Source organism: Marmota marmota, unplaced genomic scaffold (assembly GCF_001458135.2).
Source record: "Marmota marmota marmota unplaced genomic scaffold, marMar, whole genome shotgun sequence".
Classification (NCBI taxonomy): domain Eukaryota; kingdom Metazoa; phylum Chordata; class Mammalia; order Rodentia; family Sciuridae; genus Marmota; species Marmota marmota.
The window spans coordinates 27,864,570-27,878,142 of record NW_026000241.1 but is presented as its reverse complement, the minus strand read 5'-3'; the positions used below and the strand labels follow the sequence as shown (position 1 = coordinate 27,878,142).

Below are 13,573 nucleotides of genomic sequence, written 5' to 3'. Positions count from 1 at the left end.
TTTTTTGGCTCCGCCCACGTGACCCAGCCAATCGGCCTCAAGAGCAGGAGAAGCTTGTGTGGGAGAGAAGCTTGTGGGGGAGAGAGAGGCGCCGGTGGTGGCAGTTGAGGCTCTGAGGGTTTTTCCTGAGAGGCTGTTTTGTTTGGCGTGTGTGGTTCTAAAAATAAAGTTAGTTTCTTTTGACAAGTGGCTCCTGATTGTGCCCAGCCAGACTGCGGCAGAGACTCTTGAATTGTTTTTGTGTATTTTAAGGTTTTTTTATGCATACAACATAAAATGCATAGATCTTGGATGTTGAGTTTGATGAATTTTGACAGTTACATATAGCTGTGTAACAAGCACCCAAAACAAGATGTGGAAGATTCTACTCACCCCTGAAAATTCCTTTATGCTTCTTTCTTGTCAGTTCCCCTCCTGGCCCTCAGGGAACATGTTCAGCTTATGTCGTCTAGGGTTGTTTGCCACTTCTAGATTTCATATAAATGGAGTATGTATTCTGTCATATCTGGTTTCCTTCACTCAGCAATGAATTTTTGGAATTCATCCATGTTGTATGCATCAATAATTTGAGAAACTATTAAGTTATCCCTAAAAAGCACACATAGCTTACATAAAGACCACATAAAGACATAGCTTACATAAAGACCTTTAGCTGTGTTGGCATTATTTTTTTTAAAGTGTCATTGGACTGTTCCCTTTGGGCTTTCTGAGGACCTCACCTTTCGCAAGCACCTGAAGCATGCTCTTGCCTAAGAGGAAATTGAGATTGACAGGAGGAGAAAAGACAAAGAGAAAGACCAGCAAACTGCAGACTTTCCTCTCATGATGACTGTCGAATTAACTTTTCAACATATGGCTCCTGAACCACATTGTGGACAATAGATTTTTTCTCTTATTCAGTCCAATAACCTTTTATCCAAAACCACGCTATGCTCAAAGCATGGATATTTTGACATCCAGGCAGGCAAAAACACACTTGGCAATTTAGTCAGCATAACCGTGTCTTGTCAAAGAACAGCATGTGGAACAGATGTGATTGTGCTCTAAGTTTACATGAACCCAGTTTGCCTTGTGGTGTGAACCAGGCAGGAGCCAGGACGAGGCAGCCCCTTCCACCACTTGGTTTATTGCACTTGCACCCATCTCACGTTGCCAGGAACTACTGTATGTGGCCTTTAATTTTTCCTAATAATGCTTATCTATATGTATATAACTAGAATCGCAGTTTAAGGTCAAAATAATTATGAGTCCAAGTGTTGAAAATCTGGTGAAGAAAACATGAAGAAAGAAGAACAAACCTTCCAAAGAATGACTCCCTCCTGGCCCTCATTTATTAGCTACTCTTGCTCCTGTGGTGAGTTCAAAATACCCTTTTGACAGTATAGTAAATATGCAAACTGATTTACCTATCTTCACATTATTGCTTATTAATGTATAGATTTATGTTGGTTGTTCAGTGGATAGCGTTTCCTGCCCATGGGAGTTGTTTGGGTATCTCAAGTTGGCAAAAGATGTCTCATAACTTCCCATTAAAATTAATGGGAAAATTTTTTCATTAAAAATTTTTCATTTTCCTTCCCTTAGCTGCAAGATTTTCAGGAACGAATTGGGAGTTAAGCAGGCACAAGCCGAATTAGACCTCTGGCCTTCAAAAATGGGACTTTGCAGCAAGACAATAGTCTTGAGTGGCTTCAATCTTTGGTCACTCCTGTGGTGTATCAATAGGCAGGGATTGACACAAAAGCCATCCTGGCTGAAAGGAGAAGTAGAGCAGCTGGCTCCTGGGCCCACCCAGAGGTGGGAGGGAAAGGCAGGGAGACACACAGAAATGGCAACGCCTCCCAGGCTTTGGCTTAAGGAAGGGAAGCTGCCAGGTGACATCTCAGATCTGTAACTCTGGCTGCTGTGTGCCAACCTTGGCATTGCCCACACCAAAGGGAACTAGGCAAGGCCAGAACCCGGGAGGCTAGGTGTTTGGCTTTCCTGAGTCACCCTCGAGTTCTATGTGGAAGGGGTTCCTTGCTGGAGCTTTAGGACTGTGGGGAATCACAGGGGCTTAAGGGTTGCTGTCCCAATTTGTGGAAGCCAAGGGGTGAAGGACACCACACCACACAGGGACACTATGGGCTCTGAAATTTCAGGAGCTTAAGTCATAGCTGCCACAGATTTCAGAGAGCATTTTCCTGGAGATCCAGGTGGAAAGGACTCCACCCCCAGGACCCTGCCTCCTGAGCAAGTCCCCAAATCCTCTGCAGAGAGCATTTACAATGTGATGGGCTTTAGAGGTCTTTTTTTTTTTTTTAAGAGAGAGAGAGAGAATTTTTTAATATTTATTTTTTAGTTATTGGACACAACATCTTTGTTTGTATGTGGTGCTGAGGATCGAACCTGGGCCGCACGCATGCCAGGCGAGTGCGATAACTGCTTGAGCCACATCCCCAGCCCCTGTTCTATACTCTTGACCCACAGTGGATTTCCTGAGGACACCCAACCTCGACTCAAGGGCCTCAAGGGCCAGGGCAGAGGGACCACTAAAGTCAAGTTCTGGGATACTCTCAGACTCTGGGGAGTTCTGAAGAACAAGTGACCCTAGTTCTTCAACAGAGAAACTGGAGAGAACCAGGAAAAGGAGAGGGAGAGTCTGTAAATTAAAAGCAGAGTAGGAAATAAATCCACCATATACAGAGTGCAGACCTTATTTGGATTCCCACTTAAATCAACTGTAAAGAAAAATTTCTTGGGCTGGAGGTGTACCTCAGTGGTAGAATGTGTACACAAGGCCCTGGGTTCAATCCCCAGTTCCAGGAGGAAAAAAAAAAAAGAAAGAAAGAAAGAAAGGAAGGAAAAATTTAAAAAAAAAAAACTTTAGGCAAAAGAAGATTAAAGGGATGCAAATAGGAAAATAAGTTAATTTATCTGTTTGCTGATGATCTTAAATCTAAAAGACCCCAAAAAACTCCACCAGAACACTTCTAGAGCTCATAAATAAATTCAGCAAAGTAGCAGGACACAAGATTAACACTCACAAATAGCTTTCCTATTCTCCAGTAGTAATTATGCTGAGAAAGAAATCAGGAAAACTATCTCATTCACAATAACATCCAAAAACACAATAAAATACTTGGAAATTAATCTAACAAACAAAGTGAAAGACCTCTCTACAAGGATAACTATAGAACACTGATGAAAGAAATTGAAGAAGATCTTAGAAGATAGAAAGACCTCCCATATTCTTAGATAAGCAGAATTAATATTGTCAAAATGGACATAACTACCAAAAGCAATATACAGATTCAGTGCAATCAAAATACCAATGACATTCTTCACACAAAAAAAGTTCTACAATTCATTTGGAAGAATAAAAGACCCAGAATAGCCAAAATAATCTTAAGCAAGAAGAGCAATGCTGGAGGCATCACAATACCTGATCTCAAATCATATTACAGAACTATAGTAATAAAAACAGATATTAACATCAAATAGGCATGAAGACCAGTGAAACAGAAGACACAAAGACAAACCCACATAGTTTTAGTTATCTGATACTTAACAAAGGTGCCAAAAATAAATGTTGGAGAAAAGATAGCCTTTTAAACAAGTGGTGCTAGCAAAAAACTGAATATCCATATGTAGAAGAATAAAACTAGATACCTATCTTTCACCCTGCAAAAAAGCAAGCCAAAGACATAGGAATTAAACCTGAAACCTTGCAACTGCTAGAATAAAACCTCGGGTTAACACTCCATCATGTAGGGGCTGGCACTGACTTCCTTAACAAGACCTCTAAAGCTCAAGAAATAAAGCCAAGATTCAACAAGTGGGATGCCATCAAATTAAAAATCTTCTGCACAGCAAGGACAACAATCAAGAGCATGAAGAGACAGCCTACAGAATGGGAGAAAATCTTTGCTGGCTACTCCTCTGACAGAGGATTGATATCCAGAATATATAAAGTACTCAAAAAGCTACAGAGAGAGAGAGAGAGAGAGAGAGAGAGAGAGAGAGAGAGAGAGAGACATAATAATACCCTGGACAAAAGAACTAAACAGACACTTCTCAAAAGAAGAAATACAAATGGCCAACAAACATGAAAAAATGTCCAAATTCCCTAGCAGTCAGGGAAATGCAAATCAAAACTATACTGAGATTTCATTTCACTGCAGTCAGAATGGCAATCATCAAGAAACAAATAATGGTAAATGCTGGCAAAGATAGGGGGAAATGTATACTCATACATTGTTGGTGAGACTGCAGATTAGTACAGCCATTCTGGAAAGCAGTATGGAGATTCCTTAAAAAAAAAAAAAAAAAAACTAGGAAAGGAACAACCACATGACCCAGCTAATCCACTCCTCAATATTTATCCAAAGAACTAAAATCAGTATAGTGTAGTGATACAGACATATCAATGTTTATAGCAGTGCAACTCTCAATATCCAAGGTAAGGAATCAGCCCAAATGCCTGTCAATAGATGAATGGATTAAGAAATTGTGGAATGTATACACAATGGAGTTTTACTCAGCTAGAAAGAAGACTGAAATTCCAATAAATACATGGAAATGAAGAACATCATGTTAAGCAAAATAAGCCAGACTCAGAAAGTTAAAATAGTATCAGGGACTGCAGTTGTAGCTCAGTGGTAGAGCACTTGCCTAGCACTGGTTGGATCCTCAATACCACATACAAATAAATAAATAAAATGAAGGTATTGTGTCCATCTACAACTTAAAAAAAAATTAAAATAGTACCAAAAAAAGGAAGAAAAAAAAATTTTAAAGTGTTTTTCTTGGATAATTGGAATGCAATGATCTTAAGGAATTGTCCCTTGAGTTTCATGTGATAATAGCAATATGGTTATGGGGCTGTAGTTTCATGGTACAGTGCTTGCCGGAGTTCAACCTGCAGTACTGCCAAAAAAAAAAAAAAAAAGTTTCTGAAAACTGAAACTTTTGTGAGTGAAATGAAATGTGGGGTTTGCTTCAGAGTGCCCTTAGGAAGGGCACGCGAGAGCTGGTGAAATTCCCCTGGCAAGTGTTCACTGTTGAACTTGGGCACCAGGCACGTGAACATTCATCAGACTATTTTGTCTAGTCTTAAATATATGGAGGCTTCCCATCCGACGAGATCAGGAAAGGGGAGAGAGAGGGAGGGAGGAGAAGGAAGCCAAGAAATAGAAGCAATTTAACTGTGACGGGGAGAAGTGGCACAGACCAGGAGGCGGACAGTGTCTCAGCCTTGAAAGTGAAAACCAATCAGGATCCAGGCCACGTGGGAAGGAGAGGAGAACAGGGAGCACAGGCTTTTAGGAAGAGCTCAGCTGGCAAAGGCTGGGGACACTCTTGGGCACAGCACGTTTGAGGGTCCGGATGTGGATGGCTTGAGAGACAACTCAGGTCGTTGAAGAGCTCTGGGCCCATTACAGCCAAGATGGGTTCTGGAGCCACCCTAGACTGTGGAGCAATTCTGAACAGTTCTGTGGGTGTCCCATTGAGCATCTAGATGTGGACAAGTCTGCAGGTGGGTGTACCTGGAAGCCGCCCGCCAATCAAATCCCTGTCCCTCCCCTATCCTTCTGCCTGAATCTGCCCCAATTTGGTCTGAATCATCCATACCATTACCTGTGTCTGTTTGCACCACCAAAGAAATTAAACAAAAGTAAAGCATTACAAGGCCAGAAGGAAGATTAGGTACAGCTACAAAGGATTCTTGGCGTGGAGAGATTTGTGGGGCAGAGCCAGAGTGAGGGGAAAGGTGGCTGCTTTTACTCTTTGACCAGGAAACTAGAGCCCAAGGGCTGGTGGGCAGTCACAGTGGGACTCCAGAGCCCAAAAGTCAGGGGTGTGTTGTTAAAAACTCCCAAGTGGAAATCTTATATTTAGATTTTGTTTAAAATAAACTCTGATGAGGAGACGTTCTGTTTTGGTTTCCACTATTTCTATATTTAGAATCATTCACTACCTGTTTCTAAAACGAATTTAAGGGCTCTGCTAATATTAATTTGCAGATTTTCTTGGGAAATGGCTTAGAGTTTGAAACCACAGTGATATTCTAGCCCTGAGAAAATAATTTACTACTAATTGATGGTTAACATTATTTTACTGCCTTTACAAATACCTGGATCTAGATGATAGAAAAAAGAAATTAAGGGAAAAATTATTTTCCCATCTACATTTTACATGGCTCAAAAATCTATGGCTCAAGAACTTGAGGCTGACAACCAAAGAAAAATAAGCATGGATGTGGCTGCCTTGCAAAGACATCAGAGAGCCTGGTAAACATGAGAACGGGGCTGCAGGAAAGAGGGCTGTAGTTCGTGAGATGATTTGGAAAGGTAGGCTTTGCTTTACTGATACCATTTACCAATTTTACAATTTTCTTTCTAATATTTGAGAGAGAATGACATTTCCCTTCACCTTTGACTTGAAGAGGTCTGTACATTGGCTTACCATCCCTGTGCACAGGACCTCACTAAAAGTGACAGCCCTCCTGTGACCTCCTCAGGTCCAGGGCCTCTGATGGAACAGCCTTTTAAAAAAGCTCAGTCCTGAGCCGGGCGTATTGGTGCACGCTTGTAATCCCAATGACTGGGGACCCTGGGGCAGGAAGGAGGATCAAGTTCTAGGCCAGCCTGGGCAACTTGGTAGGACCCTGTCTCTAAATAAAAAATCAAAAGGGCCAGGGATATAGCTTAGTGGTAGAGGAGCCCCTGGATTCAATCCCTAGTACTGCAAAAATAAATAAATAAAAATAAAAGCTCAGTCCTCTGGGGATTTGAAAACACAGCCTTATTTTTTTTTTTTTTAGGGCCCAGGCTATGTGCAGAAGAACAGAGTCCTCAATGGGTTTTGGATTCAGACACCACTTCCTGACTGGCATAGTTTTAGGGAGGTTACTTAAGCTCTACAAGTTTATGAGGATTGAATGAGAAAATTTAGGTTAGACATTTAGCCCAGCGCCAGGCACACGGAGACTGCTGAGTAAACAGGATCTACTGTGGTTATTATTATTCATCGTTATTACCACTAGCATCATTATTTTATGGGCATAACTAATGAGTTGGCAATACTAACACAAACTTTAGCCAGAATTTGACAAGGCCAAAATAAAACCAGACCCAGTGAAAGAGACTATGCTCAGCTCTCCCCAGCTGCAGCTGGCCAGCGGCCTCCCTCCTGCTCCTCTCCAAGACCTTTAGAAGAAGCTCCTCAGCAGCTGGTACCTTGCTCTTGTGCTGACACCTAGGGACAGCCCCTGGTGTTTGGGGTTTTTTTTTTTTTCCTACTATTATTGACGGACAGTCTGCAATATTCAAATCAGCTCTTTCAGTTCTTTTTTCTTTGGGGACCTGCCCAAGGAAGGCCTGGTGAGATGCTGTCAAGGGTTCCAGAGCAAGTCCTGTGTCTAAGACAGACCAGGTGAGTGACTGTGAAATTTCCTGCCAAGGTGATGGGGTCGGGGTGGAGGTGGTTTCCATAAGATTTTATAACATATAAAGAGGCAGAATCTGATGGATTTAGTTCATTGAAGAAGGCAAACCAAAGAAAATGGATTGGGGATGAGGAGGAAGGGCAGCCAGGTCAGTAAAGAAAAATGTGAGATTCCAGGGCGGGTGCAAGGCCTTCACTGGGCTGCTGGATTCTCCAGTTGAGATGCCCAAACCTGCTAGTGCAGCATAATTGGGGGAGTCAAGGGCTCTAGGGCAGAAGGTGTGAGGTCTGTGTGAAGCAGGTGAAGGACAAAAGTTCACCTTTACCTGCTCAGGGGAGACTCCTGTGTCCCTGAGGAAATAGCCATCTCTTGTAATCCCGCCCCAAGGGAACCCATTGGCAGAAGCTGGTTATTGCTCAGAGAAAATTCCAGAAATTTAAATCCTGAGCTGGCTGCCCCTCCTCAGAGCCAGAGGGAAAGGCAAGGAGGACCCTTCCTTTCTACTCTACATGGTTTCAGGAAAGCAACGTGTCCAATCATTAGATTCTGCTAAAGAGAGTGGGAGGGGTGAAACTGAGCCACAACTTGCTCCTCCTTGGCTTGTCTAAAACGTCATCTATAAAAACTTCTCAAGGAGAAATGTAGAGTAAAAACAGAAGGAAGAGCTGCTTGCTTCTGCCTGTGGCATGGGGGTGCAGGAGTGGCATCGGATGTGAACACGTGGGTGTAACTATTGGTATCAGCTTCCACCGCTCCAGCACACCCTCTCCTGTGACAGCTCATCGCCCCCTTACCGGGAAGTGAGTTTATTACACTTCCAGCTCACATAAATGAAAAGAAACAGGGCTGTAACTCTTTTATGGAGTGAGTGAGAAATGTTTTGTGTAGGTAATTTAAGTACAAACGAGAAGTCACCCATTGATTTTATATCATTTCCATAAATGTTTATTGATTTTAGATAATAATGTTTTGAATTTATATGGCCCATTTCTTTAGACAGAACAAAGCACATTCATATATATTTCCTTGATTTTTAAAAATCCCTGTGAAGTCAGGTTCAGAAGGTACTATCATTCCTACAAAATAAAATCTACAAGTAAAATGATTTTGTGTCTCTCTGTAGTCCACCAAGACACATTTGAATGCTGGGAGAAATTCTTTTTGTCACAAAAGAATCCCCCGATAATGGTTAGGAACACTTTAATTTTATTATGTGAGACTGCTTTATTAACTTCTGTACGGCTTCACGAATTCCAGCTTTGTAGCTACAGCTTCTTAAATCCGACTTTCTCCATTTGAACATCAGTTTCAAAAATAATCTTTTTGAACGTTTAAAAGATCAGAGGAACTGCTTAAATCCCTCTTTAAGACAGGAACATGATGGTGTGACAATCCCCCTTTCAACAGATGGCCCTACACTATAAGGACACTTGCCTTTTCATTATAAAAAATAATTTATTACACATCATTCCAGTCACTCTATTGCATCTTCTAGTATTTTTCCTCTTGTGGGTACCAGAGAAAAAGAAAAAATCCTTATTAGGATTTTTTTTTATCATCCATAATCATGAAATATTATGAAGGAGGGGAGGTCATGTAAATTTGAGTACAAAGGTGTTCTTAAAGAGAACAGTTTTTGTAATTGAGATGCCATAAAATTTACCTTCCCAAGGTGTACAGTTTAGTAGTATTTATTATACCGTGAAGTTGTGACACTGTCACCACTATCTTCTCCCAGAGCATTTCATCACCCCTAAAAGAAACCCCCCCCCATTAGAGTCCCATCCCCAGCCTTAGTCCCTGGCAGCCATTAAACCATTCGCTGCCTCTGTGAGTTTGCTGATAGTGAACATTTCATATAAATGAAAATTTCCAATTTTTTCTCTTTTTCACTGAGCATGTTTGTCAAGGTCCAGCCGTGTTTCAGGACTTCTTTCTTTGTATGCTAATATTCTGTTGTAGTTATAGACAACATTTTCTTTATCTATTCATCAGTTGATGGACATTCGGGTTGTTTCTACCTTACAGCAATTATGAATAATTGAACATTCATGTGCAGGTTTTGACATGTTTTCAATCCTATCGAGTATACATCTAGGAGTGGAATTGGTGGGTCCTATTAGTATCTAAATTTAACTCTCTGAGGAACTTCTGTTTTTCACCATGGCTACACTATTTTATATCTCGACCAGCAACATACGAAGCTTCAAACTCATCCATGTCCTTGCCAATACTTATTTTGATTTCAGCCATCCCAGTGAGGGTGAAAGTGGTATCCCATGGTATAAAGACAGTGGCCACTCAGATCATCTATAAAGGTTTGCAAATAGATGGTAATTATTTTTTTTCCAGAAAACCAAACACTTGCTTCTTTGTTGCATGTCCTGCAGTTTATTTCTAAATCCTTCATTTTTGCAGAGCAAGATGTGTCTTCTGTGTGTTACAATCTGAATGACTTAACAATGAACATGAATGAATCACAGCTGAATAGATCCCAAAGAAGACAGTTCTCTTGGGTACCACTTCCTTTGCTACCCACAATCCCTAAATTGGTTCCACCAGCCCCACAAACTGACAGCAGTGGCTCACCCTGGGTGACCGGCACTCTCTGTTCAGCTGGTGGAAGACAGCATCAGATCTCAGCGCTCATGTGCACTTCAACTCCCCTGGCGCCCGGCCAGCCTTAGCTGGAACTTTGCCATCTGCTGGAGCACAGGAGAGGCAGAACCCAAGTCTCCAATAGTTCTTTCATCCACATCAAGGTCAGGAGCTGAACTTTCTTATCACTAAAGTTTTTCTTGTTCCGATTTCCTTTCTGATGCCCCCAAAGTCCTTCTAAACCTCCAGAACTTGGACTCCCTCCTTAAGAGGTGTTCAACTTAGCCACAGCAGTGCACTTACTTCATTTCCAACAGGGTTAAAGTGAATAATCCCTGCGACAGCAATTTGAGTGCACAAAGATAGAACTTCTTCTCCTACTAAAATTAACTTAGCTCTTCTGGACTCTCTTCTGCCCAGGGTAGAAAACTGTAATCTTGCCAATTCAAAATAACTGATCATTTTCTCATGGGTAACCACTGTTTGGTTCCAGGGAAGCTGCACACAGTCCACCTGCCTGTCCCTCCCTGGCCCCTGTGACGGGGCTTGCCCTGTTTGGCACTGACTTCTGACATCCTCAATCTGGAGGGACAGATCCAGGTCTGCCTGTCCCAACCACGAGGCCTGTGCTGGTCACCAAGATTCTGAGCCTCCCTGTAAGCTCAGCACCCAAGACACTGCTAGTTTTGGCCAGACTCCAAGATGCAGGATTCTCTAGGAGTATAAGGAGTTCCAAGCTACAGTCAGGAGAACCAGGCCATTTCAGGGCCCCTGGCCTCTCTGAGGTATTTGCCCTTCCCCCTACACTGGCAATTTGGAGTTTGCTCTGGAACAATCACAAAGACAGTGGGCATTTCTCAGGAAATCTCCCTGCCTGGTAGTTCTGGTCCTGTCTACAGAGTCTTCCTCCCCTTCCCCCTGGTCAAAGCCTATCTTTTGAAGCAGAACGTTCTGTTTCTCTCCTCTTTTCTTGAGTTTCTCGACCAGTGGTTCTCAGAGCAAGGTCTCAGGACCAGCAACAGCAGCAGCAGCACCCAAAGCCTTATAAAGCCCATTCTCAAGCCCCACCCAGACCTGCAGCTCAGAAACACAGGAACAAGTGAGAATATGGGTTTTGATGAGTCCTCCAGGTGATGCTGATCCAGCCTGAGTTTGAGAACCATCCCTGGCGTCCCTGGCTTATGCCATATTCAGCTCCTGATTCTAAACAAAGCCTGGAATCCAAAAGCCTCTTTTTTTTTCTTTCTTTCTTTTTTTTTAATTAAGTACCAGGCTTTGAAAACTTATCTCTGCTTTAAATATTCAAGAGCCCATCCCTGAGCTCAGAAGCCCTGCTGTAATTTCTAACTGCTTGGGAGAGAAATGACACAATGAACTGCCCGTGTTTAAAGTGTACCTGATTGTTTTGACTGCACACACCCGAGAGACGAGGCCACCATCAAATAAACAGACCCCATGGCCAGGAAAAGTCTCTAGTTGTCAGGATTTTGCTTCTGGTTTCAATGGGTTCCTCCTTCCGAGGGAGGACAAGCCTTGGCTTATCTGGATTTCCTGGTGAATGGCTGGGGGGCAGGAGGGCAGAGGAAGAGGGAGCAGCCCAGAAAGATAGTCCAGGGAATAATAATTCAAAACTCTGTCACTGCAGTCACTCCACACCTGCAATTTTGGAGGGAAGACTAGTTTCTTAGCCCCATGCTGAGAACTGGGGTACCAGAGCACACAAGGGAGACACCCTGATTCCTGAGCCAAAGCCCTGTGAGGAATCCTTGCTTTATTATATATCGTTGGATGTGTCTTAACAGAGAGTGTGCCGAGCAGCAAAAATCAACCTCGCTGGGGGAGAAGGTCTGACACTCAACCTGAAACCTGGAGGACTGATTTGGATTGACAAGAGTGAGTTCCAGGCAGAGGAAGCTTCCCAGAGCCAATCAGGCAGCTGGAGGAGGAGAAACCAGCCCAAGCCCATCTCAGCTCCCAGGACCTCCCCGCTCTGTAATTAATTACAGGTAGTTTTGTATCTTCCTCCGAATCATTATTTAATTCCTACAGTGTTGACTGGGTTGGTAATATTTGTCTCTGCTCTTTTTAGTTCAGGTTGTAAGCTTGTGAGTACAAACTTCACGGCTTGGTATATAATCCATGTCACATTTACTTGTTTCTTTAAATCAGGTTTAATCAGCTCAGAATCCCATCCCCCACTCACCAGAGTTGAGAAACCCAATTGTTGTAGGGACAGACAAGGCAAGGCACCAAAGATAGCAGGAAACAGTTTTATTTGGCTGCAGCCAGGTTCAGAGGGCACAGCTTTTGCTGTAATCAGTTAATCCCCTGAACCCCGAGTTCAGGGAGTTTCAGAATTTTATACCCAGCATGTAAGGGGAGGGGCTCAGAAGTTCCCAGTCTGCAGAAGTTCACATAAAAGCAGCTTTTCTTTCACTGTTTTGGGCAAGTTAACCCTTCAAGGTCAGCACCTGAGAAGGGGAGAGCTTCTTCTTCCCTTCTTTCCTCCCCCTGCCAGCTGTTACCATGGAGCCCATTTGTAACTTATCTTAAAAATGTAGACATCTCTGTGAAGCCCTAGCTCAAGGCCAGAGGCCTTGTCTGCACATTTCTACAAAATACTATACTGGATATGTTTGTGAAAAACTAGTAAGGGGTGTCCAGCACCTGGGGTGCTGGTATCTTCCCGGCCAGTGGCCAAGTAAAACAGAGTGACATGAAAATAGGAAGTTTATCTACATTGAACTCTTTTGCAGAGACTCTTTTGCTGACAGTCCTAAAATCAGCCATGGTGAAGATTTCTGGAGAAGCCCAGTTAAGTCTTTTCTGTGGAGAAAGGGGGTGCCACTTCACAACCTCGGTCTCAAGGGAGATACTTCCTCCTCTATCTGCCGCCAGCATCCTGAGAAGATACTGAGGGTCTGACACGACCCAGAGCAGGCATCAGGACTCTGGTTTCTGGCCTCCTTGACCGTGACTCAGGAACTCATCTCAGAATCAAGATGGTCCCCGACTACGGCACATTTGTGTCTTGGGCCATGCTTGGACATGCAGATTTGCTGAGACTAGGGGTTTCCAGTGCCTTGGGTCTAACCTGCCTGGCTACACCCCAGCCCCTCCCTGGAGACCCTGTGAGGGAACAGGTGTGGCCCATGTTGCTTGCAAATCCCTCCAAAATGTCAGACCCTTGCCTGGTCTCCCCAACTCTCTCCCAGCCTGGCCCCACTGCCATGGCTGCATCCCTCCTAGCTTCTCCCTATAATGTCCTCTCCTTCCAGGCTGAGGTCATAATGCCAGCCAAGGTTTTTCTGAGGAACTCACTGACTTCCTTCCTCAGTCAGTGTTGGGACCCAGCATGGCACCTCAGTCCCCATCCCTGTGAGTCCCTCAAGAGAGTGGGGGATGGGCAGGCATTGTGGCTCAGTGGCTTTACGCTTGCCTAGCTTGTGTGAGGCACTGGGTTCTATCCTCAGCACCACATAAAATCAAATAAATAAAATAAAGGTATTGTGCCTATCTACAACTAAATATATATATATATATATA

The 13,573-nt window shown here is 43.2% G+C and overlaps 1 long non-coding RNA gene across 1 annotated transcript; it reads left to right on the top strand.

Annotated features, from left to right (window-relative positions):
- Positions 1-6,716: 6,716 nt before the first annotated feature.
- Positions 6,717-12,320, top strand: LOC125613718. Its single transcript, XR_007344269.1, has 3 exons — positions 6,717-7,416; positions 9,848-10,191; positions 11,830-12,320. It is a non-coding gene; the product is annotated as an uncharacterized LOC125613718 (long non-coding RNA).
- The last annotated feature ends 1,253 nt before the right edge of the window (positions 12,321-13,573 follow it).